Source organism: Protopterus annectens, chromosome 10.part0, assembly GCF_019279795.1.
Source record: "Protopterus annectens isolate FY-2018-M chromosome 10.part0, PAN1.0, whole genome shotgun sequence".
Taxonomy (NCBI): Eukaryota; Metazoa; Chordata; order Ceratodontiformes; family Protopteridae; genus Protopterus; species Protopterus annectens.
The window spans coordinates 1,778,827,677-1,778,834,363 of NC_056744.1; positions in this window are offsets into that span (position 1 = coordinate 1,778,827,677).

Sequence of the window (6,687 nt, forward strand, 5' to 3'; positions counted from 1 at the left end):
TTAGTAAACTATAATAGCAACAAATATATACTGTAAGAGCAAGTAACTATTCACAAATACTTAGCAAACAAAGTTCTCCCTACCTTCATGTCCCATTTAACATATTACTCATACCTACCACCAATATTTCAGGCATTCATTGTCAACATGCTAGTCTGATATTATTGCCCCACATTTAACAAAGTAAATCACAGACTTTTGTTGTTCATTTCATTGTATCCACTTGACTAATATTCTTCTAGGATTGGCTAAACAACATTCCCTAGCATCTAATTCATCCATATTTTATTTTATTTTATTCATTTGTTAGCTAGGTAAGTTCAATGGACCCAAGTGTCCATTTTCAGGGGAGCAGCTGGAGAATGCTGTCTGGCTAAATGACTTGCACTGAATCACACATAGGCAATGGGAGATGGAAGGAATTAATATCTGTTGACTAAAGGGAACAGCTCAATTAAAAAAAACAGAAAAATAACATGCAGACTTCAGACTGCCAGAGACTATAAGTCAGTATTGAACCTCAGTCCTTGGAGCTGCGAGGCACAGATTTACCAATGAGCCGTTGTACTCACAGAATCATTCATATTTGTGTTTGATTGCTTTTTTCTGCCACAGTCATTATTAAAAATAAAACTAAACTTTTCTTCATTTTATTTTGTAAAAATAAAAATAAAATAATACTCTAGATATTTCTATATTTTTTGTAGTACTCAGTTTATTGGCCAAATTATTTTCACCTTAAACTAACTCAGATGTTTATACTTTGCAAAGACTGAGGAAAATGCTTTTAAATATAGATCCCGTATGCTGCCAATGTGATTTTGGAGTTCTGGATACCTGAGAGCATGTTTTTTTTTGTCCAAAATACAAAAATATTTGTGCAAACACTTCCAAGCTATGTAAGCCTCCTTGATTTTTGTGTACCATGATACTTGACATAGCCTTTGCTATGTAGATTCATTTTCCTTGTTGTCAAACATTACCTCCATATCCTGTTTAAATTTTTGCTTGACATCTGAAGTAAAATCTTTTAAGGCCTTACATTCTTGAGTAAAAGTGGCAAGGCAGTTAGTGTTGTTTTGTCACAGCAAGAGGTTCCCAGGTTTGATACTCAGCAGGGTGGAGTCTTCATATCTTCCCTGTGGTTACGTGGGTTTCCTCCAGTTTCCTCCCACATCATACAGTAGCTAGTCTGGACACTCTAAAATTGACCATAGGCATGTGCATGTGCATTGTAGAACAAGTACCTTGGCAGGGCTAGCTACCTGGTGGTGAAAACCTTGGCTCTAGATGAATGTCACTGGTGAAGTGACACACCAACCCTATGTGTGAAAATGGGGTTATGGATGGATTCTTGAGTAACAAAACCTCTCAGCATAGGGTTATCTCCTCCGCCTGCTTCCATTTTTAACAATATCATATCTGAGGGTGTGGTGTTGAGTGGTCCCATAATTCTCATTTTTAGTTGTAACTGCCAGCTCTCCATATTCTAGCTGTAATGTATGATTTAAGTAATAGTTCTATTGCACTTGAACCCATCAGTTGCCAGTAAATCATATCTGCTCCCAAAAACATCTGTGTTTGTCTGGCCCTCTACATCTTCAAACACATTTGCCATGGTAGGTTTGTATTATTATTACTGACAGGATATATCAAATTCTGCCATTGTTGCAACTCTGTCCCCATTATCACATCCCTAGGGGGCCACATCAACCGCATCACAACATAAAGAGGCTTCTGTCTCCCGCCAAAGTAAAATCAGGCTGCTATTCTTTTAAACTGCTCAGCATTAAAACTACTTAAGGATGTCGGTTCATTCCCCTTAAAAACATACAGCTTCATAAACACTAAATGTCATAATCTAAACAGTACTGTATCATCATAAAATAAAGGAGCAAGTACATTTAAGCCTCTCTCATCTTTAGAAAGATACACTTGTCCCATAAAACACAAGCTTTACTTTTATCCCATACAAAATCTCATTATATTTTAACTGCCGGAAAGGATCAGGTTCATAGGTAGTTACTAGGTATGCAGTCCAGGATACCATTAAGGAGCCAATTGCCCCAAAGCACTGGCTGATTAAGTGACTAGCTCAAGGTCAAACACACTAGGGGACTGAAGGTACAAAGGTTCAAAACCTGACACAGGAAGGAGCTTACCAACAAGTCAGTGCTTTAGTCCTCTAAGCTGGGTACTTAAACACACAACCTTATGTCATTAACAGGTAGACAGTGTGGAATGTCACATGGTTAGCAGCCTACACATATCCTTGTATTCTAGAGCATTTCCAGAAAAAGCATAAGATAAATGACTGAAAATAATTTGTGAACAATAAAAGCTATTAAAACTGCAAAAATAGCAATGTTGTCAGTAAGAAGTGTTCCTTACAACAATAATAGTGAAGTTATGGTATTTCCATAAATACTTTACTATATTAATAATTTGCACAAACCCAGAATTATATTTTTGTTAAATTTTGACAGAGTGTCACATCTTGGAAACTATATAACCTAGCCATATAATATTAGAAAACTTTAGCTAAACAAATATAAGCTTTCACATGACAGTAAGAAATTCCTCTCTGAGTATATGTGTTTTGAGAAATTTACAGAAATATATATGCTTAATTATTTAATTAGCAATATAAATAACACTTAGGGGAATTCAATAAAGCCTACATGTTTTTTTTTCTGTGCTGTGTATACCAGCGCAAACAATTTTAGATTCAGTAAGCAGCGCTTAGCAGCAGGCATACACGCGTAAACAGGGAAAATATCGAGGAATGCAAATTTCCCGATAAGCAGGTGAGATTTATGCAAATAAAGCAGGTTGAGTGATCCAACAAGTGGAAAGGCATCTGTCTAGACCCTGTGTCAGTGTCCACAGTGTACGTGGAATTTTTCCATGTACAGGTGTCAGCACAGAGAAAAGGGGATGTAAAACAGAAGAAATATGGACATATGTCCCCTGAAACTGTATGACCACATAGAGACGTGCAAAAATAATGTGGATATCAGAAAGAGGAAGAGAATAAGTTCAAATTATATTTTCTTTTCTTTAAAAATCTCAGCTTGTTTGGGCTGCACGCCACAGTGCACAAACATGCTTAATACAAAAAAATAAATAAATAATAAATGTGCATTTTACACTAGCTGTCAGAAATGTACTATAGCTTCCTGCATCTGTGCCATACAATGGTGCATTGGTGTTATTGCCCAGGTCAAACGGCTCTGAATCATTTAGTTCCCAGGCTGTCATTACGGATATGTATGCAAATGAAATGGCTGTCTTGAATAGCAAAATGGAATAATTGTGTTCACATAGCCACTTTGTGTAGGCTCCCAAACCATGCCGATAGTCCCAGTGCATGTGAATGCCAGCAGGACGGTGTGTCCAGTCACTTTTAGGATTATTTAATTCCCGCTGTGCATGTTTGCACTGCGCACTGCATAGCTGAGTGTGTTCATGCAGAAATACCACCCAGGTCACAATGACGTAGGCAACAAGCAATTAAAACCAGTTATATTCAATTATTGATTTGGACTTTTATGTAAGCTATGCTGCACACCGTGGTGCATAGCTGAATGTGTTCACACAGCACACCACCCACGTGATAGTGATGATGCAGGGAGCAATGAATGGAAAGCAATACTTCCAATTAATTTTTATTAATGTGTATAAGCTATGCTGCATGGGCACACTAAAGTAGGTCCATTAAATGATTTTAATGACTTTATAGGCAGGTGAAATGCATAATGATTAGTCAATCATGCATGCTGCACCTACAGTCAACCTCTATAAAGTATGCATATGCCCTACATTCTGTTTTTCCCCCAATACTCTGGAGTATTGGTGTTCACACTTGGGAATTTTGACTGAGATAATACTAGGGGCTGCTGCAGGTCTGCTGCATCTGTATGTGCTAGATGTTGAAATCACTGCTGCTGGTGCTGCTGACAATAGGCCTAGGCAGAGAAGGAGAAGAGTGTTCAGGCCCAGAGTGTTCAGGCCAAGGGTAACCTTCTAGGAGCTACATGAGGTGGAGAATGTAGAGTGCAACAGGGTGGATAGGGACATATTGCAAGATCTCAGTGAGCTCTGCTGCCATTAGCACAGAGCCAGCGCCAACAGTGCGGACCCCATCCCAGTGAACACAAAGGTATGTGTAGCCCTTAGGGTACTTTTCAAAAACCAACTGGAGACATGACTGGGGTTTGACAGGCATAAACATCCAGGGTACTCCACCAGTTCCTGGATGCCACATTACCACGTGCTAGTGAGCACATATCTCTTCCCCTCTCACCTGAGGTGAGGGCCAGCAATATGCAACAGTTCTACCATGTAGCACACTATCCTGAGATACTGGGTGCCATATACTCCACTCATGTATACTTCAAGGCTCCACCTGCTGAGCAGGGTAGAATCTACATTAACCTCAAGGGGTGCCATGCCATAAACTGTCAGATCATATGCAAAGCCCAGGGGATTATCCTGAATATGTGTCTTGGCAGCCCTGGCAGTTATCACGACTCTCATATATGGCACACATCACAGTTGTACCAGATGTTTGCTGGGGGGGACATCCCACATGGCCATTTACTGGGGGATGCTGGCTATGCCCAGGAACTGTGGATGATGACACCTATCAGAAATGCACACACACCCACAGACGAATGCCATAATGAGACATACACACAAACTAGGAACATCATAGAGCATGTGTTTGGGCTGCTGAAGTCACGGTTCCAGTGCCTTGATATATCTGGTGAAGCCCTGCAGTATTCTCCAGCCACATGTGCACATATGTTCACAGTATGTGCCATGCTACACAATATGATCCTGAGGAAACAGCTGCAGCAGGATCAGCAAAGGGAATGGTGCCTAGGTTAAGACAGACACCATCATAGAAGGACTTGGAGAGGGAACCCCCCTGCTGATGTCCCTGTAGGCAGACATAGGCACACTCAGTACACCCTGGCATTGGCTAAGAGGCAACACATAGCCTATTCACTGACAACATAGGGACCTTCAGACTGCTACCTTACTCCTACTGACTTACAGACATTAAAATGATGGCAGGCAACCCACACATCCTGTATTTCATGTATTGACTGTGTACTACTTGCATCAGACAGAGTCAGCCCTGAGCTACAGTTGTGTCACCTGCTGTATTTGCAAGCTAAGTCCATAACCTTCACAGTACTCATAAGGAATTGAATGACCTTGCCTTAGAAAGCTATATGTCTACTGACACCTTAGAATTTGTCAAAGTGGATAAGCCAGTGATCCATGCAGTGTTTGGAATACCTAAAGGTCACAAGAACTGGCAAACCCCCCCACTTAGACCTATAGTGTCAGCAAGTAAATTTAAAATCAATCCACTTGCCATGTACATAGATTTCACAGCAGAAGGGTAGTAGATTGCCAGGAACATATCCTCTGTGATTCATGCATTTATTACAGATATTAAATTCTACCCTACCCCATTTAATGAGAGGGTGCACTTCATCACAACAGATGTTATTAATCTCTTTTCAGTTATTCCATATGAAGAGAGGCTGGAGAGCTTTCAGAATATGTTAATGAAAGATGCTCCTATGTCACAGAATGATGTATATATATTATAATGGATTTCCTAGAAATGGTTTTATAAACTAATTATGTTTACTTTGATGGAAAATATTATCATCAGGTTACAGGTATAGTAATGGGAGCATGATGTGCTCCCACCTATGCAAATCTAGTGGCCAATTGGGAAGAGGAAATAGTCTTTACATCAACTCATTTCAAGAAAGAATATCACTACTTTAGATTCATGGATGATATATTTATCTTATGGCTTGATGATGTCTCCTCATTTAATGATTTCTTGATAGAACTTAACGCCTCTACTAGTGATCTTAAGTTTATTTTTTTTCTTGTGGAAAGGATTCTATTAACTTTTTAGATCTCACCATTTCTAACGACTATGAACTGAAAAAATACATTTCAAACATTTATAGAAAAAATACTTATTCAAACACTTTATTACACTATAATAGTAACCACCCCTTTTATCAAAAAATAAATATTATAAAAGGGACAATGGTTCAGTTGTCAAGATTAGTATCTTTAGATGCAACCTTTGAAATTGAGATTTCCAAACTTTGTAACATGTTTACTGAAAGAGATTATCCCATACATTTAGTGAAAAAAGTTAAGGAAGAGATACTTATAGGATAAGGAAACAGGTATGCCCCCATTTTGAGTCAATACAAATCATAAAACACAACTACAAATGCAACAAATAATGATACAGAAACAGTAGATAAAGTTAGTGCCGTGATTTTTGAGTATAACCACCAGGCACCGATTTTAAGAAGTATATTAAATGATACTGTTTTTTATAGATAAATAGATGGTAGTAAATATTAATACACCCCAAGGTAGTATTTAATAAAGGGAAGAGCTTAAAAGAAATATTTGAACATCTCCAACAAACCATTTAGACGCTCTAAAATGATGAAACGTGGATTTTATAAATACTGCAAATATATAAATGATGGACCGTATGCTAGTGTGGAAGGTTATGCTAGAACTCTTTCCTGTCCCGGTATATGCAATTGTAAAACTAGAATGGTTGTCTATTTAGCTTCCTGTGTCACTTGTCCAGCATTCTATATATGGAAAACAATTAGAACACTC